This window comes from Chlorocebus sabaeus, chromosome 23, assembly GCF_047675955.1.
Source record: "Chlorocebus sabaeus isolate Y175 chromosome 23, mChlSab1.0.hap1, whole genome shotgun sequence".
NCBI classification, from domain to species: Eukaryota; Metazoa; Chordata; class Mammalia; order Primates; family Cercopithecidae; genus Chlorocebus; species Chlorocebus sabaeus.
The window spans coordinates 60545613-60572847 of NC_132926.1; positions in this window are offsets into that span (position 1 = coordinate 60545613).

Here is a 27235-nt window from a genome sequence, read left to right on the forward strand (position 1 = left end):
TAAGATCTAACCAACGATTGTGCTTTGCCAAGGCCCTACAATCTTAGTCTGAGGTGTGTGAAATATCTCCCATAAGCACGAATGGGGTGATAACTTCAGAATACCAGTCAACTCTAACCTGTTTTCTTCCTCCAGTCCCAAATTCTCTGAGTGGAGAACATTTCAGTGAATCGTTTGTGTCTTCCACTTATTACAGAAAGGAGGTTTTTCTTCACATGAGGTGATTCATGTTTCCACGTCCTCTTTAATGCACTTCAAGTATTCTCTTTCGTTTGCACATTATCTTTTGACATTCCTTTAAGTGTCTCCCATCAAACAACCATTTTCCTTTCTGGCATTGATTCCTATTTGCTGTTATATTGGCAATTCTTTGGTTGTCTTTTCGAGAACCTGTAGGTTGGCCAGCATTATGTGCCAGACTGGAAACCAAAGGTTCTTTATTTATTTATTTATTTATTATTATACTTTAAGTTCTAGGGTACATGTGCATAACGTGCGGGTTTGTTACATATGTATACTTGTGCCATGTTGGTGTGCTGCACCAACTTATTGTTACTATACTTAACTTGTGAAACTTTGCAATAATACGCTACTGTTACATTGAATTGATATATCAATTTCATGGAAACCCTGCATAAAAATGCTAACTTAATATTGAATATTACTTTGTGAATTCATAAGGATTTTCACAAATTCTTAAAGATACAAAACCAACATAAATTTGACTTACAATTAAAGATGTGAAGGACACCTAGTTTGAAGTAAAAACTCAAGAATAAATATATTGTTTACATAAGAAAGTATGTATTGCATTATGTTTATTTTGTTATAAGTGGGTCTAAATAAATGACACGAGGAAAGCAAGTAATGTTTGCAGTTATACGATGACACTTTTCATGAAGCTTTCCAGTAAAGCTAGCAATTACGTTACACAGTACTGAAGAAATATGAGTCCCTAACATATATAAAAATTATATTTTTATTAAAGATTAATGAATGGGTAGAAAATTGATATTTATACGATTAATAAAGTTCCTCAGTGGTCTTACTTCAAAGCACATTTAATTTTTTTTTTTTCTTGGAAAACGAATGTTAGAGCTATTGCTTGAGCCTGAGAGGTCTAAGCTGAAGTAAGCTGTGGTTGCATCACTGCTCTCCAGTCTTGGCAAGTGAGTGAGACCCTGTCTCAAAAAAAAAAAAAAAAAAAAAAAAAAAAGACTTTAAATAATTTTTCTTCTATTTCTTATTTGTAAAAATATATAAGTTTGGGACATTATGTAGGGAATCAGAATCTTTTTGAAACTATTCCCAAAATAAATTCTGTGACTTTGCTAGAAAACCTGATGAAATATTATTATGTTCAACTTGAAGTAAGCTGACATATAAGCCATTAGGGAAATACAAATCAAAACCACAATTATATATCACTTTGTACCCTCTGAAATGGTTATAATTTTAAAAAGGCAGACAATAAGAAGGCTTAGTAAAGATGTAGAAAAGTTGGAACCTTCATATATTGCTGGTGAAATTGTAAAATTGTACAGTCAAATTGTACAGTCACTTTAGTTTGGCATTTTCTCAAAAACATAGAGTTACCATATGATTCAGCAATTCCAAAGAAGGTAGATACAAATGACCACATATAACATGATTACATTTGAAATGTACAGAATAGAAAAATCTGTAAACACAGAGAGTAGATTATTGGTTGTCAGAGGTTGGGAGGAATTTGGAGTGACTGCAAATGGGTACAAGGTTTCTATTAGTGGTAATGAAATACTATGGAATTTCATACTGGTGAAAGTTGCAGAATATCGTGAGTATAGTAAGACAACTTATATACTTTAGAAGAATGTTATGTTTTTGAAAAATATGTAATTATTAGGTGACTATGGGAAAATTGCAAACAGTATAGAAGTACATAAAGTAATAAAAGAAACCCTCCTTCAGGAATCTAATGTATTCATTCCCAAGAGTTAATCGATATTAACATTCTGGTGTATATTTATATTTCCATAATTAAATACAGAGTAGGTGTGTGTAGCTACATATGTAAACACTCAAATCTGTTAAGTTGGCAAAAATCGCAATCACTTTTGCACCAATATTATCTTTTGCACTTAATATTCTTTAAAACGTTAATTAAATAAAAATAATTTGTTCTGTGATTTTTCACATACTTCCTGGAGATTATGTGTATCTTTCTGCATATGTATACATACATACACACAAATACTACACACGTATACTATCATAGAGATATATTCTGATGTAGATATAGATAGATCTTCATTCTTTAAAACAGTAATTTGGTAATACCTCTTATAGGTTATTCATAATTTATATACCTACTTTTCTATGTATCCCCATTTACGTTGTTTTCAATGTTTAGTTTTACAATACTTCAATATCCTTATATGTAGTTGATAGGTTTGACTCTGTGTCACCACCCAAATCTCACCTTGAATTGTAACAATCCCCATGTGTCAAGAGTGGGACCAGGTGAAAATAATTGAATCACGGAGGCAGTTCCCCATACTGTTCTCGTGATAGTTTCATGTGATCTGATGACTTTCGAAGTGTCTGGCATTTCCCCTTCTTGCACTCATTCTCTGTCCTGCCACCCTATGAAGAGGTGCCTTCCACCGTAATTGTAAGTTTCCTGATGCCTCCCCAGCCATGTGAAACTGTGAATCAGTTAAACCTCTTTATAAATTACTCAGTCTCAGGTATTTCTTCATAGCAGCATGAGAACGGACTAATAAAATATTTTTGTTTAATTAGGAAAATATATTTAAATACTGATATCATTACCCTGAAAGTAAATGTATTTGCATTGAGCGAGTTCATCCTGAAAAGTTATGCCAGCTAACACAAATTTTGCTAACAGTAACAATATCAAATATTATGAAGAGCTTACTCTCATATCACATAAATGACTCCTTGTATAATTTTTATATATTTTACTAATTAGCACTATAAATATGTTTCCCTTTTATTGATCTATAATTATTTACAAATTTAAAGGGTAAATGTGAGTGCTTGTTATCTGCAAATAATGTATAATGATCAAGTCATGGTAATTGGGATGTCCATCACTGTCAGGGCTTATTTTTGTTTTGGTATCATTTCAAGTATTCTCTTCTAGTTATTTTGAAATACACATAATATTGTTCCTAAGTATAGTCACACTAGTATGCTATCAAAAATTAGAACTTGTTTCTTCTTTCTCTTTCTCTACCCATAATCAACCTCTTTTCCTCTCCTTCTTCCCCCTACCTTCCAAGTCTCTGGCATCTATCTTTCTATTTCTATGTCAATGAGATGAAGTCTTTTAGCTTCCACGTATGAGTGAGAACATGTGGTATTTTTCTTTCTGTGCCTGACTTATTTTACTTAATGACCTCCAGTTCCATCCAAGTTGCTGAAATGACATGATTTCATTCCCTATTTATGATCAAATAGTATTCTGTTGGGTGTGTGTGTGTATATATATATATCACATTTTAAATCCATTTTTTCATTGTGGGCACTTAGGTTTATTCCACATTGTGGCTATTGTGAATAGTGCTGCGATAAACATGCCAGTGAAAGTATCCAATTGATATGCTGATTTTTTTTTTCCTTTCAATAGACACTCCATAGTGGGGTTGCTGGGTTATACAGTCACTCCATTTTAAGATTTATGAGAAATCTAAATAGTATTTTCCATGTGGTTGTAATAATTTACATTCTCACCAACAGTGTATGAGTTCCTTTTTTTTCCTGCATTTTCACCAGAATGAGATTTCTGTCCTTTAATAATAGCCATTCCAACTGGGATGACATAATAACTCATTGTGGTTTTGATTTGCATTTCCTTAATTATTAGTGATCTTGAATATTTTTTCACATACGTGTTGGCCGTGTAGTCTTTTGATAAATGTCTGTTTATGTCTTTTGCCCATTTTTGAATGGCAAGGTTTTTTTAAAATGTTGAGATGTTTGAGTTTCTTGTATATTCTGGATATTAGTCCTGGATGAGTAATTAGTCAATTGAGTAATTTGCAAATTCTTTCTTTCATTTAAGAGGTTGTCTCTTTACCCTGTTTATTGTTTCTTTTGCTGTGCAGAAGCTTTTTAGTTTAATATAATCTCATTTGTCTGTTTTTGTCACTTGTGCTTTTCAGGTTTTAGACATAAAATCCTTTCCTAGACCAATGTTCTAAAGAGTTTTTGCTATGTTTTCTTCTAGTAGTTTTATAGTTTCATATATTACATTAAGTCTTTAATCCATCTGGAGTTGACTTTTGTATATGGTGAGAGATAGAGGTTCGTTTTAATCTTCTGTATATAGTTACTCTGTGGCAATTGCACCACAGTGCCTCACAAAGAGTAAAAGGGACTCCACCCTTTGCTCATGAGCCTTTGAACAGAGGCCATGCTGCCGCTGGAGGCATAGTCACCACTCACACAGTTCCAGACAGAGAGCTCTCTAGCTCACCTAGCCCAGCTTCCCTTGGCAGCAGTTGCTGTGCCTGCAGGTATGTGTATTAGGGGAGAACAGGTCTGGCTCTCTATGCATGTGCCAGAGCACAGAAGCCACTCTGCTGATGGGAGGGGATGATCTCACTCTCCCCTTGTGGGGCGGAGCATAGAGTTTGTGCTCATGCTGGGGGCAGAGTCACTTCTCACAGTCCCAGGCAGGGAGCTATTGGCTTTTGGAAAGCACGTGCTTTGGTTTTCTTTGTCCTACTGGCTGTTATTTTGTGTACTGGACAGTCCATTTTCTGGAGAATATTCTTCTCTGTCGCTAGAGTACTGGGTACTCCACAGCCTCTTTGAGTCCAGCCAGCACCCTGCTGCTGTAGCCATCCAGGTGGACACTGGGAGCTCATGGGATATAGAGATGTGGGAACTATGGTTCCTAGGGAAGAAAGAAGTCCTGTGATGAGTGTGCTCCCCCAGATGCCCAGCTTCAGCCACTTAGATATTGGAGGGATGAGGAACCCAGTACAAGTTCCCTGTCTGGAGCAGTTCCCTCACAGGGCCTATAAATCACCAGTAATGCTAGTGTCAGGGTTTCTGTGGCTAGAGGAATTCTCTCATAGTTTGGATTGCAGAAGTCCATAATGGAAATGTGGACAACTGAAGTTATCTTGTTCTTTCCCTGCGAGACTGAGCCCTTCTAAGCTTCTGGCCAATCTTGACCAAGCTGTATACTCAGTTTCCTCTCCTGTGTTTGAAGTGTTTTTTGTGACTTCTCTGTTGGACTTAGTGTTCTTCCCTAGATTTTCTATTTAAAGTTTGTCTACTTGTAATTTTTGTTCTTTTTTTTTTTTTTCTGGAGAGAGCAGGTGTTCAGTGTCTCCTGTAAGCCATCTTGAACCCGGAATCTTATTTAATTAAAGAAAATAAAATCTCTTTTCCCTTGCATTCAGTCTGAAATGAGAATAGAATTCTCTCAGATCATGGTTCTGCAGGCTGTGTAGGAAGCATGGCATTGTCATCTGCTTGGCTTCTGGTGAGGGCTTTTGTGCTGCATCAAAACAAGGCAGAGAAGGCCAAAGAGGAAGTGGGTACATACAAAGAGGACTGATTAAAAAATTATCTGTACAGATCAAACTAATATAATTTACTGACCTTTAAACACAACTCAACATGAAAGCAGAATACCAAATTCACTAAGGTTTCTTTTGTTTGTTTTTATTTTAGATTGTTTTGCTTTGGTTTTAGTTTAGAGAAAAATATTTTGATTGTTTGAAAAAACTTATTTAACAAAATGATTTTTAATCCAAAAAATACAGCAATCATCTTTAATATAAAAAAGGGAAATTATCCCAAAACTGGAAATAATCATTATTTAAATGCTCATATGTTTTCCAGTACATTTACATGTACAGACACATTCACAATTATATGTGCAAATATGTCTCATTTTTAAAAAACAGGTGTCATTGCATTTTTGTTTAACATCATGTTTTTAAAACATGTTTCTAAATTGTATTTTCAAAAAGAAAAAATAAAGTTACTCTTTGAAGAAATAGAACATTACAGATTTGGGTCAGAAAATATACAAAAAGAACCTGGCATATTTTGCCAAATCAGAAAGCAAGGAAGCAATAAAAGATTACTGGGTTCCAAAAGGAAACAAGAATCCATGTGGGGGGTCTGCCAGTGTCCATATTTAGAGAATATGAGCTTCCAAAAGGTTAACGACTGCAGTAGACTAAAAAACACTGAATTTATGAAAAATCCATGAGTTAATAGTGTTACTAGAAAACAGCTTTAATCTTTACAAGATAAGAAACCAACTCATTCCACAGAAATTTACCATGCATTTCTAAAATCATTTCTACGTTTTTGCCGAAACTTGTAATGTTGTCTTTTACCTGCCAATATATTTGGCACTGGTACTTAAAATTCTGTATCAGATTATTTCAATATCTTAATTCTTGTAGGTCTTTTGTAACTGATTCTGATTAATGCTCCTTTTCTTCTGCTATTCCAGAAAATGTTTCATTGTAAGATAATGTTGCATTTAAATAATTATTTTTGGAAATATCATAAGACATAGGATTATATTATTTTCCATGAGAGATGATTCTTTTCTTCAATACGAGTTTGTTGTTGTTGCTGTTTTGAGACGTTGTCTCACTCTGTTGCCCAGGCTGGAGTGCCGTGGCATGATCTTGGCACACTGCAACCTCCACCTCCCAGGTTCAAGCGATTCTCCCATCTTAGCCTCCTGAGTAGCTGGAAATATAGGTGGCTGCCACTATGCTCAGCTAATTTTTTTTTTTTGTGGTGGTTGTATTTTTAGTGGAGATGGGGTTTCACCATGTTGGCCAGGCTGGTCTCAAACTCCTGACCTTGTGATTTGCCCTCCTCACCTTCCCAAAGTGCTGGGATTACAGGCATGAGCCACACTGCCTGGCCCTTCCATTCATTTTTCTATAGGTCCTACCATGAAATATTACCTTAATCTGATTTCTCTGGGACTCAGATAACTCAAAGCTACTGTGAGTGCTACCACTAGTTTTTCTTCTTACTATGCTAAACTATATATTGTATAACTCCATCTATACAATTTTTTTAAAAGCCAAATTTATGATGATGAAGAACAGTGATAGGGTTTGGGGTGAAGGAAAGCATGTGACTATGTAAAGATAGCAGTTATATAGGATGTACGAGTTAAAGTTATAGAACATTCCTTATCTGGATTGTGTTTATGGTTGCACAATTCTTTACATGTATTAAAATTCATAGAAAATTGCATCTCTTCAAAAGGGGGGGATTCTACATAATTTAAAAAGTAAAATAAAATAATGAATTTTCACTTACATTTATCATTTTGCATTTGTATTCCATTTGCCTCATATTCTTTTAACTTTTTCTTGCTCTATTTTGGATTGTGTTTTGTTTTTGTTTTGTTTTGTGTGTGTTTCAATTTTTCTTTTGCACTAGATTAGATAGCAGGAATAAGTTTGAGAGATTTTCACAGCCCAAAGACTATAGTTAATAGTTATATATTGTACATTTCAAAATTGCTATGAGTAGATTTTAAATGTTTTCATTTTAACCTCTATTGTTAATCAGTTAAACTTTTTGTTTATTTTTAGTAGTTGCAGTAGACTTTAAAGTATATGTTTTAATTTATCACCATTTAACATTAAATTTCACATGTAAGAGCCTTATGGCCAGGCCTGGGCCTCACACCTGTAATCCCAGGACTTTGGGAGGCCAAGGCAGGTAGATCACCTGAGGTTAGGAGTTCAAGACCAGTCTGGCCAACATGGCGAAAACTCATCTCTACTAAAAATATAAAATAAAATAAAATAAAATAAAATAAAATAAAATAAAATAATATAATATAGCTGGGCATGGTGGTACATGCCTGTAATCCCAGCTACTCAGGAGGCTGAGACAGGAGAATTGCTTGAACCTGGGAGGCTGAGACTGCAGTGAACCGATATCACCCCACTGCACTCCAGCCTGGGTGACAAGAGCAAAACTTTGTCTGGAAAAATAACCTTACAATGATACATTTCTTGCTTCCTGGCCTTTGTGCTGTTGTCATACACCTTATTTCCACATATAAGTTTCACAGTCCATTGGTATTAGTTTTTCCATAGCAGTCAATTAACTTCTAAGGAGATTTAAGACACTATTTTTTAATTTACTTGTATATTTATCATTTCTGGTACATTCATTCATTTGCATAGATCATTATTTTGTTCTGCTATCATTTGGCTCCCGCCCACTTCTTTGAACATTCCTTGTAATTTAGGTGCTGATGGTGAATGATCTTTACCTATATTGTTCTAAAAATGTTCATTTTGTCTGTATTTTAAAATGTTTTTTCACTAAGTTTATAGTTCTTGGTTAACAGTTTTTCCTTTGCTTCTTTAAAGCAGTTATTTCATAACCTGTATAGTTTCTGATGAGAAGTCTGCTTTAATCTTCTGCATAATCTTTTGTTCTCATGTTTCTTTTCAAGTTTTCTTTTCCTTCCTATAGGTTTTCATAAATTTGATTATAATGTGCCTGGTGTGGTTTTATTTACATTCATTTTGCTTTAGATTAGTTGAGCTTCTTAGATCTGTGGATTTTTACCAAATTAAACAATATTTAAGCCTTTATTTAAAATAATTTCTGTCCCCCTCTCTTTACTCTGTCCTTTTGGGACACATATTACATATATTTTAGACCTCTCAGTTTAGTTTCTCAGCTCATTTGGGCACTGTTCTCGTTTTTTAATTAATACTCTTTTCTTTTTGTGATTCATTTTTTATGGTTTCTATTAGTATGACATTAAGTTCTCCAGTATTTTCTCCTGTATTCTAGTGTGTTTTTAATCTTGTCCAGTATATTATTTTATTTCAGAGATCATATTTTTTTCTTCTCTAGAAGTTCAATTTGGATCTTTAAAAATAAATTTCATTTAGCCCCTAATCATCTTTATTTAAATTCTTAGCATATTTATAAGATTTATAATAGTGTTTAAAGATTCTTGCCTAATTCAATCATCTATATTTCTGACTGATTCTATTGATTGATTTTTCTCCTGCTTATGGATATTTTTCCTGCCATATTTCATGCCTAGTAAATTTTTATTGTTGAATTTTGTTTTTTAAGGTGATAGATTATATCCTTATAAAGAAAACTAAATATTGTTCTAATATGCAGTCAAGTAAGTTGTGAATCAGTTTGGCCCTTTTAAAGACTTGCTCTTAAGCTTTGCCATGGTGTGTTCACAATAATCTTTATGTTGTAGCTAATTTATCACAGCTACTAAGATTAGATCCTTCTGAGGAATCTATCCAATACCTCATGAGGGGTGGGCCTCTTCTGCACGGCTGCTGAGAACAAACTATTCCTACCCCTTTGTGAGCCACGGGAATTGTTTGGCCTGCTGATTTCTGGTGGTTCTCCCATTCACCTCCAGTTCAGTGAGACTTTACAGTATCATTTCTTTGGAATATAACTTAGAAACTGCTTCCTGCCAGTGAGCTGCTGCAATTTTTTCTTCAGGGAACTGAGTCTTCTGAAGCCAGTTACCCCATACCTGAAACATTGCTTTGTAGTTTTTTTCCTGCTTTCCAGTTGTTTAATGAGGAGATGGACATTCCTATAATAGTCAATCTTTCATGAGTGGAGCTTTGTTTATTTTAAACTAAAAAAAATTGTACTGTGAGCTCTTGTAGAAAGGGACAATAAGGTCTTTGGAAATCTGGTGTTTCAAAATCGATTATAGTTAGAATATTAATGGTAGTAATTCAATTACGTTACAGATATGTGCATTTATGGGATTACACACAACATATATAAATAAGGACAAAATTTATTAATAAGCCTAGATAAATGTTTTGGACTGTTTTTCTTTGTGTCATCATTATCATACTAGTGAAGTATTTGCACCTATTATTGAAATCTCAGGTTGATTATGTTTTTCTCCAATAGAGGACATTTAAGCTTGATATGTATCTTTTAGTACTGTCATGGCAATATTCAGTTAATTTTTAAACAAGTACTTATGCATCTATTGTGTGAAATTCAATTAATATGAATAACTGAAGATTCAACCAATATGAACACAAAACCATGTTTATAATACATACTCCTTGTTTGTATCCTGTAGAATACTCATTCCTTACAATATTGATAGGTACTTGGCAGCAAAATTTGTGACGTACGTGGTAAACAAATGTGAAACATCAAAAACATCAAAACAATGTTCTAAACAAGAACTTACCAATATTTAGAGATGATAGATGAAGATATATATGGAAGAAGTCAGAAAAGGTCTAGAATGTTCTAAATAATAAAGTAATTGCACCATCATAAATCTGAATAAGGAAGAAGAGAGGAGAATCAAAATGGGTTTGGAGATATGACTTTTCAAGGAATTTTAGAGAGGAACAGGAGAGAAGAGCGGTGCCTCCATGTGGAGTAGGATTCGGAGATTTATATAAGTAAAGCAAATTTTTATAAGTGTTACTTTGTGTTGAGTTTTATATCCCCATTATCTATGTCTGCAATAAATGTTTACTAAAGACATTACTACTTTTCAATGTTTTGAGTGACATTGTTCTTTCTTCATGCTGAGATAAAATTTTAAATTAAAATTTAATCTCAAGAAAACCGAGCTTCATTTGGGTTATACAACATTAAACAGTGCGATTCTAGAAGCCTGTAATAAATGTATACTTTGAGTTCCAAAAGGAAATAAATGGGGATATCTGGCCCATCTCCATTTATTTAACTACAGTACCCTTTCCCCAGGAAAATTTTATGAAATTATTTTCTGAAGAATGAGATTGAAGAATGGCTTCAAAACTTGAACTCAATTAATTTCAATCCAAATGAAACAAAACTTTAAAGCCCTGTATTAGTCAGTTCATGCTGACATAACGAAATACCATAAACTGTATGGCTAAAACAAAAGAAATTTATTTTCTTACAGTATTCAGGATGGAAATCCTAGGTCAGGGCACCAGCATGGTCCGGTTTTGGTGAGAGCTTTCCTCCTGGCTAGTAGAAGGCTACTTTGTCTCTGTGTGATCAAATGACCTTTCCTGAGTATGGACATGTGGGAAGAGAGAGAGAGGGGAAGAGAGAGAGTGGAGATATCTTCCTCTTCTGATATGGCTAACAGTCTTATTGAACTAAGATCCCACATTTATGACCTAATTTTACATAGTTACCTTGTAAAAGCCCTGTTTTCATATACAGTTACATTGGTGGTTAGGGCTTCAGTGTATACATTTGGGGAGAACAAAATGCAGTTCATAGCAAGCATCATAGGCTGTATTGTTTATAAAATATAATCATTATTTATGGCTTTCAGTTTTACATAAAATTAGTTAATGTATGTACTACTACAGAGATTTTAGTTACTAGTTTTAATCCTAGATAATATTAGTATTTTTTTCCTGAAGATTTTCAAATAAATTCACACAATTGATATTTTTAGCAAGGACAATAAAGTCATAAGTAAGAATAAATAGAGGAAAGTTAGAAGGCAAGCTAGAAGGGGAAGAGTCATATTAATATTTTGTAGCCTACTAGGGTATAGATAATGACACGTTATTAAAATAATAAAAATATTAAATTAATTTTGTGGACTAGTTTTTTACAAATCTTCATAAACGTGAAGGGAAACCTGGCAAAACAGCAAATCATTTTATAATTTGTAAATGACGTTAAGATGTGGATTCATATACATAATATATACTACATTTGGATCAGGAAAAATGTAAAACAGATAATAGTGGAGATAGTATCTCATAGTTTTCTATGGTACCTATAAGAAATTTCAGTAGTTTTTAATATAATTTTAATGGTACAGGAATTGTCTCAATAACCAATTTAGACTTTTTTTAATTTTTTTATTTTTATTTTTATTTTTTATTTATTTATTTTTTAAAAAACACGGCAGTTCTTTTTTTTTTTTAATTTATTTATTATTATTAAACTTCAAGTTGTAGGGTACATGTGCACAACGTGCAGGTTTGCTACATATGTATACTTGTGCCATGTTGGTGTGCTGCACCCATCAACTCGTCATTTACATCAGGTATAACTCCCAATGCAATCCCTCCCCCCTCCCCCCTCCCCATGATAGACCCCAGTGTGTGATGTTCCCCTTCCCGAGTCCAAGTGATCTCATTGTTCAGTTCCCACCTATGAGTGAGAACATGCGGTGTTTGCTTTTCTGTTCTTGTGATAGTTTGCTGAGAATGATGGTTTCCAGCTGCATCCATGTCCCTACAAAGGACACAAACTCATCCTTTTTTATGGCTGCATAGTATTCCATGGTGTATATGTGCCACATTGTCTTAATCCAATCTGTCACTGATGGACATTTGGGTTGATTCCAAGTCTTTGCTATTGTGAATAGTGCTGCAATAAACATACGTGTGCATGTGTCTTTATAGCAGCATAATTTATAATCCTTTGGGTATATACCCAGTAATGGGATGGCTGGGTCATATGGTACATCTAGTTCTAGATCCTTGAGGAATCGCCATACTGTTTTCCATAATGGTTGAACTAGTTTACACTCCCACCAACAGTGTAAAAGTGTTCCTATTTCTCCACATCCTCTCCAGCACCTGTTGTTTCCTGACTTTTGAATGATCGCCATTCTAACTGGTGTGAGATGGTATCTCATTGTGGTTTTGATTTGCATTTCTCTGATGGCCAGTGATGATGAGCATTTTTTCATGTGTCTGTTGGCTGTATGAATGTCTTCTTTTGAGAAATGTCTGTTCATATCCTTTGCCCACTTTTTGATGGGGTTGTTTGTTTTTTTCTTGTAAATTTGTTTGAGTTCTTTGTAGGTTCTGGATATTAGCCCTTTGTCAGATGAGTAGATTGCAAAAATTTTCTCCCATTCTGTAGGTTGCCTGTTCACTCTGATGGTAGTTTCTTTTGCTGTGCACAAGCTCTTTAGTTTAATGAGATCCCATTTGTCAATTTTGGCTTTTGCTGCCATTGCTTTTGGTGTTTTAGACATGAAGTCTTTGCCCATGCCTATGTCCTGAATGGTACTACCTAGGTTTTCCTCTAGGATTTTTATGGTATTAGGTCTAACATTTAAGTCTCTAATCCATCTTGAATTAATTTTCGTATAAGGAGTAAGGAAAGGATCCAGTTTCAGCTTTCTACTTATGGCTAGCCAATTTTCCCAGCACCATTTATTAAATAGGGAATCCTTTCCCCATTTCTTGTTTCTCTCAGGTTTGTCAAAGATCAGATGGCTGTAGATGTGTGGTATTATTTCTGAGGACTCTGTTCTGTTCCATTGGTCTATATCTCTGTTTTGGTACCAGTACCATGCTGTTTTGGTTACTGTAGCCTTGTAGTATAGTTTGAAGTCAGGTAGCGTGATGCCTCCAGCTTTGTTCTTTTGACTTAGGATTGTCTTGGAGATGCGGGCTCTTTTTTGGTTCCATATGAACTTTAAAGCAGTTTTTTCCAATTCTGTGAAGAAGCTCATTGGTAGCTTGATGGGGATGGCATTGAATCTATAAATTACCTTGGGCAGTATGGCCATTTTCACGATATTGATTCTTCCTATCCATGAGCATGGTATGTTCTTCCATTTGTTTGTGTCCTCTTTGATTTCACTGAGCAGTGGTTTGTAGTTCTCCTTGAAGAGGTCCTTTACATCCCTTGTAAGTTGGATTCCTAGGTATTTTATTCTCTTTGAAGCAATTGTGAATGGAAGTTCATTCCTGATTTGGCTCTCTGTTTGACTGTTACTGGTGTATAAGAATGCTTGTGATTTTTGCACATTAATTTTGTATCCTGAGACTTTGCTGAAATTGCTTATCAGCTTAAGGAGATTTTGGGCTGAGACAATGGGGTTTTCTAAATATACAATCATGTCGTCTGCAAACAGGGACAATTTGACTTCTTCTTTTCCTAACTGAATCCCCTTGATTTCTTTCTCTTGTCTGATTGCCCTAGCCAGAACTTCCAACACTATGTTGAATAGGAGTGGTGAGAGAGGGCATCCCTGTCTTGTGCCAGTTTTCAAAGGGAATTTTTCCAGTTTTTGCCCATTCAGTATGATATTGGCTGTGGGTTTGTCATAAATAGCTCTTATTATTTTGAGGTACGTTCCATCAATAGCGAATTTATTGAGCGTTTTTAGCATGAAGGGCTGTTGAATTTTGTCAAAAGCCTTTTCTGCATCTATTGAGATAATGATGTGGTTCTTGTCTTTGGTTCTGTTTATATGCTGGATTATGTTTATTGATTTGCGAATGTTGAACCAGCCTTGCATCCCAGGGATGAAGCCCACTTGATCATGGTGGATAAGCTTTTTGATGTGCTGCTGAATCCGGTTTGCCAGTATTTTATTGAGGATTTTTGCATCGATGTTCATCAGGGATATTGGTCTAAAATTCTCTTTTTTTGTTGTGTCTCTGCCAGGCTTTGGTATCAGGATGATGTTGGCCTCATAAAATGAGTTAGGGAGGATTCCCTCTTTTTCTATTGATTGGAATAGTTTCAGAAGGAATGGTACCAGCTCCTCCTTATACCTCTGGTAGAATTCAGCTGTGAATCCATCTGGTCCTGGACTTTTTTTGGTTGGTAGGCTATTAATTATTGCCTCAATTTCAGAGCCTACTATTGGTCTATTCAGGGATTCAACTTCTTCCTGGTTTAGTCTTGGAAGAGTGTAAGTGTCCAGGAAATTATCCATTTCTTCTAGATTTTCCAGTTTATTTGCGTAGAGGTGTTTATAGTATTCTCTGATGGTAGTTTGTATTTCTGTGGGGTCGGTGGTGATATCCCCTTTATCATTTTTAATTGCGTCGATTTGATTCTTCTCTCTTTTCTTCTTTATTAGTCTTGCTAGTGCTCTGTCAATTTTGTTGATCTTTTCAAAAAACCAACTCCTGGATTCATTGATTTTTTGGAGGGTTTTTTGTGTCTCTCTCTCCTTCAGTTCTGCTCTGATCTTAGTTATTTCTTGCCTTCTGCTAGCTTTCGAATGTGTTTGCTCTTGCTTCTCTAGTTCTTTTAATTGCGATGTTAGAGTGTCAATTTTAGATCTTTCCTGCTTTCTCTTGTGTGCATTTAGTGCTATAAATTTCCCTCTACACACTGCTTTAAATGTGTCCCAGAGATTCTGGTATGTTGTATCTTTGTTCTCATTGGTTTCAAAGAACATCTTTATTTCTGCCTTCATTTCGTTATGTACCCAGTAGTCATTCAGGAGCAGGTTGTTCAGTTTCCATGTAGTTGAGCGGTTTTGATTGAGTTTCTTAGTCCTGAGTTCTAGTTTGATTGCATTGTGGTCTGAGAGACAGTTTGTTATAATTTCTGTTCTTGTACATTTGCTGAGGAGTGCTTTACTTCCAATTACGTGGTCAATTTTGGAGTAAGTACGATGTGGTGCTGAGAAGAATGTATATTCTGTTGATTTGGGGTGGAGAGTTCTATAGATGTCTATTAGGTCTGCTTGCTGCAGAGATGAGTTCAATTCCTGGATATCCTTGTTAACTTTCTGTCTCGTTGATCTGTCTAATGTTGACAGTGGAGTGTTGAAGTCTCCCATTATTATTGTATGGGAGTCTAAGTCTCTTTGTAAGTCTCTAAGGACTTGCTTTATGAATCTGGGTGCTCCTGTATTGGGTGCATATATATTTAGGATAGTTAGCTCTTCCTGTTGAATTGATCCCTTTACCATTATGTAATGTCCTTCTTTGTCTCTTTTGATCTTTGATGGTTTAAAGTCTGTTTTATCAGAGACTAGTATTGCAACCCCCGCTTTTTTGTGTTCTCCATTTGCTTGGTAAATCTTCCTCCATCCCTTTATTTTGAGCCTATGTATGTCTCTGCGTGTGAGATGGGTCTCCTGAATACAGCAGACTGATGGGTCTTGACTCTTTATCCAGTTTGCCAGTCTGTGTCTTTTAATTGGAGCATTTAGTCCATTTACATTTAAGGTTAAGATTGTTATGTGTGAACTTGATCCTGCCATTATGATATTAACTGGTTATTTTGCTCGTTAGTTGATGCAGTTTCTTCCTAGCCTTGATGGTCTTTACATTTTGGCATGTTTTTGCAATGGCTGGTACCGGTTGTTCCTTTCCATGTTTAGTGCTTCCTTCAGCGTCTCTTGTAAGGCAGGCCTAGTGGTGACAAAATCTCTAAGCATTTGCTTATCTGTAAAGGATTTTATTTCTCCTTCACTTATGAAACTTAGTTTGGCTGGATATAAAATTCTGGGTTTAAAATTCTTTTCTTTAAGAATGTTGAATATTGGCCCCCACTCTCTTCTGGCTTGAAGAGTTTCTGCCGAGAGATCTGCTGTTAGTCTGATGGGCTTCCCTTTGTGGGTAACCCGACCTTTCTCTCTGGCTGCCCTTAAGATTTTTTCCTTCATTTCAACTTTGGTGAATCTGGCAATTATGTGTCTTGGAGTTGCTCTTCTCGAGGAGTATCTTTGTGGCATTCTCTGTATTTCCTGGATTTGAATGTTGGCCTGCCCTACTAGGTTGGGGAAGTTCTCCTGGATGATATCCTGAAGAGTGTTTTCCAACTTGGTTCCATTTTCCCCCTCACTTTCAGGCACCCCAATCAGACGTAGATTTGGTCTTTTTACATAATCCCATACTTCTTGCAGGCTTTGTTCATTTCTTTTTCTTCTTTTTTCTTTTGGTTTCTCTTCTCGCTTCATTTCATTCATTTGATCCTCAATCGCTGACATTCTTTCTTCCAGTTGATCGAGTCGGTTACTGAAGCTTGTGCATTTGTCACGTATTTCTCGTGCCATGGTTTTCGTCTCTTTCATTTCGTTTGTGAGCTTCTCTGCATTAATTACTCTAGCCATCAATTCTTCCACTTTTTTTTCAAGATTTTTTGTTTCTTTGCGCTGGGTACATAATTCCTCCTTTAGCTCTGAGAAATTTGATGGACTGAAGACTTCTTCTCTCATCTCGTCGAAGTCATTCTCCGTCCAGCTTTGATCCGTTGCTGGCGATGAGCTGCGCTCCTTTGCCGGGGGAGATGCGCTCTTATTTTTTGAATTTCCAGCTTTTCTGCCCTGCTTTTTCCCCATCTTTGTGGTTTTATCTGCCTCTGGTCTTTGATGATGGTGATGTACTGATGGGGTTTTGGTGTAGGTGTCCTTCCTGTTTGATAGCTTTCCTTCTAACAGTCAGGATCCTCAGCTGTAGGTTGTAGCTGTAGGAGATTGCTTGAGGTCCACTCCAGACCCTGTTTGCCTGGGTATCAGCAGCAGAGGCTGCAGAAGATAGTATATTTCTGAACAGCGAGTGTACCTGTCTGATTCTTGCTTTGGAAGCTTCCTCTCAGGGTTGTACTCCACCCTGTGAGGTGTGGTGTGTCAGACTGCCCCTAGTGGGGGATGTCTCCCAGTTAGGCTACTCAGGGGTCAGGGACCCACTTGAGCAGGGAGTCTGTCCCTTCTCAGATCTCAACCTCCGTGTTGGGAGATCCACTGCTCTCTTCAAAGCTGTCAGACAGAGTCGTTTGCGTCTGCAGAGCTGCTGCGTTTGTTATTGTTTACTGTGCCCTGTCCCCAGAGGTGGAGTCTACAGAGACAGGCAGGTTTCCTTGAGCTGCTGTGAGCTCCACCCAGTTTGAGCTTCCCAGCAGCTTTGTTTACCTACTTAAGCCTCAGCAATGGCGGGTGCCCCTCCCCCAGCCTCGCTGCTGCCTTGCCGGTAGATCACAGACTGCTGTGCTAGCAATGAGGGAGGCTCCGTGGGTGTGAGACCCTCCCGGCCAGGTGTGGGATATGATCTCCTGGTGTGCCGGTTTGCTTAAAGCGCAGTATTGGGGTGGGAGTTACCCAATTTTCCAGGTGTTGTGTGTCTCAGTTCCCCTGGCTAGGAAAAGGGATTCCCTTCCCCCTTGCACTTTCCAGGTGAGGCGATGCCTCGCCCTGCTTCAGCTCTCTCTGGTCGGGCTGCAGCAGCTGACCAGCACCGATCGTCTGGCACTCCCCAGTGAGATGAACCCAGTACCTCAGTTGAAAATGCAGAAATCACCGGTCTTCTGTGTCGCTCGCGCTGGGAGTTGGAGACTGGAGCTGTTCCTATTCGGCCATCTTGCTCCGCCTGACCCCAATTTAGACTTTCACACAGTAAAAAAAAAAAAAAAAAAAGAAAAGTCAGTATTATGGAAGTAATTTGGTTAAAATAAGCATATAAGCTTAGAATACACCTCTAAAAAGATTCAGGTTGTGAACTATAGATATTAATCTGCTTACATTTTTAGCATGCTATTAAGCCATTTTAATGGATTTAATTATGTGTAGGCAAAATAATTTTCAGAGACTATTTCAACCAGCTAAGTAATGAACCCTCAAAATGTTATAAATAACTTTATTTTTATTATTATTAAAGGTAACACATATAGTTAGAACACCTAAAGATGTGCAAATGCAAAAAATTGTTAGAGGTTTCTAAGACAAGACACAGACAACTTGATAAAAAAATTTCCTAAGCCTGAGAAATAATTTCAATGAATACAAACAAATATGAATATTTATAAAATGAATTGCCTTTTTAGTATTTAGTTACACATTATTTACTATTCTCCAACAATTTCGTAATGAAACATACTATTTTATTGGAGTTTTGTTCACTATATCTGATGAGTTGCTTGAAATCTCTGTAAATTTTATTAAATTCTAGTGTTACAGAGCAACCATTTTAGGTTATTAAAAATCAAAGATTAAATTATATCTTAATTCATTAAGTAAATTCCTTAACTATGGTTAAGGAATTGGAATTTGTAAGGAAGGTCACAATAATCCGTTATTCCTTTATCATGCTCCTTTTATTGCAACTTTTCTGATTATCCTATCAAGTGTAGAGTCTGTTTTTACACCCTTAAAACTAGGCTGACCCTACAACATGTAAAGAATAATTGAATAGAGCAAATATGAAGTTTTGTGACTTTTGAGTCTAGATATTAACAGTCCTCTTACCCTCTTGGGATGTGGTACTTCTGCGTGGGAAAACTCAGATTCCTTGATGATGAAAGACCACATGCAGGCCAGGCATGGTTGCTCATGCATGTAATCCCAGCACTCTGGGAGGTGCAGGTGGGTGGATCGTCTGAGGTACGGAGTTTGAGACCAGCCAGGCCTGTTGGGGTGCAATCAAGCTGTTGGGAAAAATATTAGAGGTAGCTATAGAGATAGACATAAATCTTCTTGGAAGGCCAAGAAGTTTGTATAACTTTTGTAATAGATCTGGCTGAAGGCAGCCTCATGCCTTTACCTTTAGTTAAACAAATTAAAAGTAGTAACAAAGAAAGGCAGAGTAGTTTACCTAGCTAGCTTGTTTACCCATGTGGTCTTAAGACTAACCATTGATGTATCTTTGGTGCTTAAGTGCTTTTTACTTGGGAAGTCCACAATGTCAATTATCCTCTAATGGTGTTGACTCAAGCCTTTGTTAATTAATCTTACCTAATAAATGTGAGTCTCGCTGATGGAGAACTTGGTTGTAACTGTTTACAATACTCAACAGGGAGTCTGTAAGCGGCTCCGACAGGCTCAGCTGGACTGGCAAAGCAGAATATCGGTATGTCACTGTACGTTATTCATCCCTCGCTGGGTCAGGGATCTGCAAGGGACAGACCCCCACAATTGGTGCGCCCATGAGAGGAGTGCTACTGCACTGGCCAACATGTTGAAACCCTGTCTCTACTGAAAATACAAAAATTTAGCCGGGTGTTGTGGCGCGCGCCTGTAATTCCAGCTTCTCCTGAGGCTGAGGCAGGAGAATCGCTTGAACCTGGGCAGGGGAGGTTGCAGTGAGCTGAGATTGTGGCATTGCTCTCCAGCCTGAGTGACAGACCAAGACTCTGTCTCAAAAAAAAAAAGCAAAGATAATCCAGTCTTACTGGAAGAAATTGGAACTGGCACTGGATATGAGGTAGTGCCAATTTGGAAAATATAAACAAATTTGAGGGGTAGATGACTATCTTCAAGAGCAAATTTAGCCCAAATTCCCAGCTCATTAGATCAAGAGGAAATTAGTATTTTTAAGACACTACTATTTGGGGGGACAGTCTGTTATGCAGCAATAAATAAATGACACAGAAATTGGAATCTAATGCTGTAAAAACCTAAAATATATGGCACAAGAATGGGGTTCAGCAACAGGAAAGGCTAGAAAAGTGAGGAGGCTGAGATGGCATAGTGAATGTCTAGTAAACTGTTACTGAGGCAGAAAAGACAGAGAAAATCATTTGAGTCTTCAAAAAGAACAAACTGAACTATGTAGGTGCAGAAAAAAAAAACAAAGGCAAACATACGACCTGAAGAATGTTGGAAGTTAAAAAAATTTTCCAATGAACTTTTCAATGTTAATGAAAATATTTCTAGAGTGTTGAAATGCCAGTGGGGTTATTCTAGCCGGATATGCTAAAATAATTCAAGCGAGAACTAAGAAGAAGATAGAGTACAAGCAAAATTTCTAGGAAATAGAGAATAATATAGATTGTTCAAAGTTTATACATATAATCAAAATAATACAGATTATACTACAGAATAATATACATTATTCAAAACTTCAAATATTCACAAAGAAATTACACTAAGGTAAATATCAAATCAAAGCTTTGATTGTAACAAAAATTTAAGAAATCAGAATGACTGGATACATTGCTTATGCACTCTTTTACTTCAACAAAAGGGGTCAGGAGAATCTTAAAATCATTGTCCTACACAGCAGCCCACCACACCCAATGTAGAGAGAGAGAAATCTCAGTAAGAATTGTGAATGTTAATTTTGGGACATAGAGATTTATTTCCAAAAATAACATTTTTTAGAGACTTGTCCTGGCCAAAGCACTAGTAACTTGGCCTCTTCAGGGCCCAAGACAGTTCAAAATGAAAAATAGGCCTTAAATGGCAACTTTGTACAGCCAGCAATCAGGCTGAGAAGGCTGCCCAGTCCAAACATGGACTATTTCTCGTTGAAAAGGAAGATATTTCCAGAGGACTTGCCTAGAGATGTGGAGAACAGTGCACTAAGTGAACAACTTCCAGGTAGCAGAACTGGGCCATAGTCAAAGAACATTCCTTGTGTTTGAAGGAGAGAGAGAGCTGGACATATGTGCCCAGATAGATTTCAGTAGTACAGTGAGCCAAGGGCTCTTAGGTCTTTCCTATTTGTTTCCTGTCTGAATGCAGTTATCCTGTCCCAGTTTCACCAGCATAGGTGTGTGGGAGGTATGAGGAGAGGAGAATGGGGTAGATAACTTTTGGTTTTTGGTGTGAGTCTGTAATGAAGAGGAACCCCTTGGGGAAAACTGTAGTCTAGCTGATTTTTTCACACCTGTACTGGATAAGGATCACAAAATCATGGACTTTGATGCAGGAGCACATGACTTATTGAGGGTGTACTAAACAGAATTAAACCTAGAAGACAGAGAAGGATAGGGAAGAAGGAAGATCCAAGCACAAATGTCATCTTAGGTGTCCTTGTCCACCATCAGTCTCTGAAGTATAAATCATATGACAGAAATTTTGTCTTAAAGGATTCTCTGGAAAAAGTCTGCCAATAGCATCTAACCTACAAGCAGCTGGGAAATGGTTTACCTTCCAGGAAAACAGGTCCTGAGAGAGGCACAGATCTTGTATTCCATGTTTATAATTTGCATTGCAATATCGTGTATCTAATACCTGTCAGAAACTGCTACAATGCCTCGAGAATACAAAGCTGGATTAGATACAGTCCCTGTCTAAAAAAAAAAAAAAGCTCAGAGCTTAACACTTAACAACAGAGACTGACTTGGAAGCACATCATTGTAAAAGTATTTTAAATTGTAAGGAACTGTTCAAGCTTATAGAAAATTGAGTGAGAAAAAGTGTTATTAACTATAATATCAATATATCCAATCAACACCTTTAGGTTTTTAAAAACTATTTCACCAAATGCATGTAAATATGGAAGTAGAAAAATCTTTTTGAATGAGATTATGTTTGCATGATATGCCACAAAATCACCCTTCTACTAGTAATCAGTTATGCTCAAAGTTAAATTAATGTTGGCTGCATAAATGGTCAATCAACAATTAGAGCAAATGCTAGAATCCAGGATTCATGAAGATTTTTGAATAAAATGTTAACAAATATTATTAGGTGTTTGCACTGACTTAGCTATCTGATTAAAAAAAAAAAGATTGGACTGCAATATAGCAGAAAATGATGGATATGTCAGATGACTACAACTACTACTGGTTTATAGGTTTCTACAAAAACAAAGAACATGTATGTCTGGGGTCCTTAGTGAAGCTGAGTTCTCATTTTAGATGCTATACCGTAAGAAAGAAAGGCACAAAATCATGGGGGATTGTAGTCACACAGGCTTGAATGTAGGGCCTTCAAGATTTCTAGAGTACTATGATTTTATGTTTGAGTCATATGTGACTATGCAGTAGCAACAAAATCTTAGGACATGCCCTGCATATTGACAATGATTTGCATTCTTTCATAGTGATGCCCAGTTCTGAGTATGTATTAACATTTCTTGTGAAATTTGAAGGACTTCATACTTTGCCTGGAAATTATTTGCCACAGCTCATTAAAATGGAAATGTCTTAAAGGTAGTGATCTGTGTTTTTCTCTCTCCCACTGACTTATTTTATGCTGTAGTCTAAAATGTCATCTGTATGTAAATTTTAACTCCTTTACTATTCATTTATTAACCACCATCCATACGTATCTTAGGAACATATCTGAAGTGATTTTAAAATAAAGTATTGATAATTTTAATTGATCACTTTGACAGCCTTCCCACCCACCTACTTGATGTCTTATTGAAGACATTAATGATAATCAAGATGTAATTATCAAAAGCACCAAGAGGAGTCTGTAGTGCTTGATGACTTAGACAAAACTGGTAACAATTACACAGAGGCAATCATCTTTCTTCACAGTTGTGAGAGCTGAAGCAGAACATCTTGTTCTTGCAAATATCATGGACAAATGTTTTATAACTATGTCAAGCTCATAGTTAACAAATTGCTTGTAGAATCAAATAGCAAGTTTCACAATGCACAGTCATTTCAAACATCTTTATAAAGTGTTCCCATGCTTATATAGATTTTCCTTCATTATTGAATAAAATGAACTCTTTTGTCATGTCTAGACTAACATTTCTGTTAATTTTATCAAAGTGCCTAGAAATTAATGTAATATCTGCCAATCTTAAAATACTTTAGACATTCCAGAAAGAAAAACTAAAAGGAAAAAAATGGGATAAAATAGCCAGGCAGTTGCAATATTAATGGGTACAATCTTATCTTTGTAAGAGGGCATGTAAATTCAATAAACGCGTAATAGACTTCACTCTATTCTTTATAGATTTTTCATTCACTATCCAGGAGAAATAACCTATGAGTATCCATGTAAAATTAGATGAAAGTGTGGAGGAATTGGAACCATCAATTTTTGTTGAGCCCTAAAAGGGTACTGGAATACTAAGCAATTGCAGAAAATAAGATGAAGAAAACTATATTTATGAATATTCTCAGAGGGTAAGTATGGTTGCAGGAAACCCTCTGATGAACCTGTTGGTATAGTATTCACAAATTTGGTTCATACAATAGAGCAAGTATATCTCTTTCCTCATCACTCCCATATGAAGCTCAATTTATGTAATAAAATGTTTAGAACACATATTCCAAAGCACAAATTTGAATGCGTGCAAAAATATTTGCATTTAGAGAACTCAATCCAGTTTTGTTTCCATAATGAAAAGCCAAATGATCTTTCTCTAGAATATATTATACATTTATTTTTAAAAGAAAACATTTTCTGAAAATATAAACAAGTTTTTAATATTGTTCTAGCTATAGTTATAAGTCTCATAACTGTATCAAATATTAGAATAGTTTTATAAATCTATACTGTGATAATTAAAATAGATAACAAAATATCCATTTCCAATAAATGTATTTTTAGTAGATAACAAGTTTTTTTTTACATATAGATATATAAGAATATATTTCCAATAGATTACAAATGATTTATTACCAATCTAAATCTCATGATTTTTAATAATATGTATAATGAATATGTAAGCAAGCCCTAAAATATATGTAACATCAGAATTGAAGGGTTTCTAGTCCTCTATTTCTGGGAAAAACGTGAACAAATCTGACAACTTACTACTAGGAGCTAACATCTAAAAAGGCATTTCGCATCCTACAATTGGCAATATATGAGAATTCCACTTGTTCTCTGCCTTGTCCCACACTTATTAAGGACGTCTTCCCCCTCCCATTCTAGTAGATGTGTAGTAGTGGTATTTACTTTAGGTTTAATTTGCATTTATATATTGACTAATGATATTGAGCATCTTCTTGAGTGTATATTTGCCATTCAAAAGTCTTTGGTTAAGTGTTCAACTTTTTGCTCGTAATTTATTAGGCTGACTGTAAGAGTTTGGCATACAGTTTTGATAGTCTGTCCTTTATCAGCTGTACTGCATATATTTTCTCCAAGAATTGGATTAACTTTATATTTTGGTAAAAATATGATTTATCATTTAAAAAAACTTTTCATTTTAATGAAGCTTAATTCATACTTTAAAAATTCATTCATGATCTTGATTTCCAACCTAAGATATTTTTGTCTAACACAAGAAAAGCTACAAAAATTTTCTAATATAATTTTTCCTAGGAGTTTTATAGTTTCCATTTACATTTAGGTCTTTGAGCTAATTTGATTGGATTTTTGCATATATATACAGTATGGGAATGGCTGAGGTTTGTTTGTTTGCACTGAATTTTCAAGTGTTCCAGAATCATTTTTTGTAATTACTATGTTTCTTCATCCTATTATCTTGACATCATGTATATGAGAGTCTACCTTTGGATGCTATATTTTGTTCCATTGATTATATACCTATGTTTATTTTAATACTACATTGTCATGATTATCCTGGTTTTAGAATACATCTTGGAACCAGGTAGTGCAATGTTCCACAAATTTGATTTTTTTTTTCAGGTTTGCCTGTATTTGCTTTTACTTACACATTTTTGAGTCAATTTATTTTTGTATTTTACTTTTGTATCCTGTGATACTAATACACTCACCTATTCTAATTTCTACATTGTAGGTTCTTTGGAATCTGAACATTTCATCTATGAATAAAGACAGTTTTGTTTCTTTCGTTTCAATCTTTTTTTATAAATGTATCTTTTAATGCCTTATGTTGGTTAGGTTCTCTAATTAAATACTGAATAAATATCATTGGAGACGATATCTTTGTTTTGTCATTTGATTTTTTTTTTTTTTTAATATACTTTAAGTTCTAAGGTACATGTGCACAACGTGCAGGTTTGTTACATAGGTATACATGGGTCATGTTGGTGTGCTGCACCCACTAACTCGTCATTTACATTAGGTATGTCTCCTAATGCTATCCCTTCCCCCTCCCGCCTCTCTACAATAGGACCCAGGGTGTGATGTTCCCCTTCCTGTGTCCAAGTGATCTCATTGTTCAATTCCCACCTATGAGTGAGACCATGCGTTGTTTGGTTTTCTGTTCTTCCTATAGTTTGCTGAGAATGATGGTTTCCAGCTGCATCCATGTCCCTACAAAGGACACGAACTCATCCTTTTATATGGCTGCATAATATTCCATGATGTATATGTGCCACATTGTCTTAATCCAATCTGTCACTGATGGACATTTGGGTTGATTCCAAGACTTTGCTATTGTGAAGAGTGCTGCAGTATACGTACATGTGCATGTGTCTTTATAGTAGCATGACTTATAATCCTTTGGGTATATCCCCAGTAATGGGATGGCTGGGTCAAATGGTATTTCTAGTTCTAGATCCCTGAGGTATCACCACACTGTTTTCCATAATGGTTGAACTAGTTTACAATCCCACCAACAGTGTAAAAGTGTTCGTATTTCTCCACATAGTCTTCAGCACCTGTTGTTCCCTGATTTTTTTTAATGATTGCCATTTTAACTGGTGTGAGATGGTATCTCATTGTGGTTTTGATTTGCATTTCTCTGATGGCCAGTGATGATGAGCATTTTTTCATGTGTCTGTTGGCTGTATGAATGTCTTCTTTTGAGAAGTGTCTGCTCATATCCTTTGCCCACTTTTTGATGGAGTTGTTTGTTTTTTTCTTATAAATTTGATCAGTTCTTTGTAGGTTCTGGATATTAGCCCTTTGTCAGATGAGTAGATTGCAAAAATTTTCTCCCATTCTGTAGGTTGCCTCTTCACTCTGATGGTAGCTTCTTTTGCTGTGCAGAAGCTCTTTAGTTTAATTATATCCCAATTGCCAATTTTGGCATTTGTTGCCATTGCTTTTGGTGTTTTAGACATGAAGTCCTTGCCCATGCCTCTGTCGTGAATGGTATTATCTAGGTTTTCTTCTAGGGTTTTTGTGGTTTTAGGTCTAACATTCAAATCTCTAATGCATCTTAAATTACTTTTCGTATAAGGAGTAAGGAAAGGATCCACTTTCAGCTTTCTACTCATGGCTAGCCAGTTTTCCCAGTACCATTAATTAAATAGGGAATCCTTTCCCCATTTCTTGTTTTTGTCAGGTTTGTCAAAGAACAGATGGCTGTAGATGTGTGGTATTATTTCTGAGGGCTCTGTTCTGTTCCATCGGTCTATAGCTCTGCTTTGGTACCAGTACCATGGTGTTTTGGTTACTGTAGCCTTGTTGTATGGTTTGAAGTAAGGTAGCGTGATGCCTCCAGCTTTATTCTTTTGGCTCAGGATTGTCTTGGCAATGTGGGCTCTTTTTTGCTTCCATATGAACTTTAAAGCAGTTTTTTCCAATTCTGTGAAGAAACTCATTCGTAACTTCATGGGGATGGCTTTGAATCTATAAATTACCTTGGGCAGTATGGCCATTTTCACAATATTGATTCTTCCTATCCATGAGCATGGTATGTTCTTCCATTTGTTTGTGTCCTCTTTTATTTCACTGAGCAGTGGTTTGTAGTTCTCCCTGAAGATGTCTTTTACATCCTTTGTAAGTTGGATTCTTAGGTATTTTATTCTCTTTGAAGCTATCGTGAGTGGGAGTTCATTCATGATTTGGCTCTTTGCTTCTCTGTTACTGGTGTATAAGAATGCTTGTGATTTTTGCACATTAATTTTGTATCCTGAGACTTTGCTGAAGTTGCTTATCAGCTTAAGGAGATTTTGGGTTGAGACAATACGGTTCTCTAAATTTACAATCATGTCATCTGCAAACAGGGAC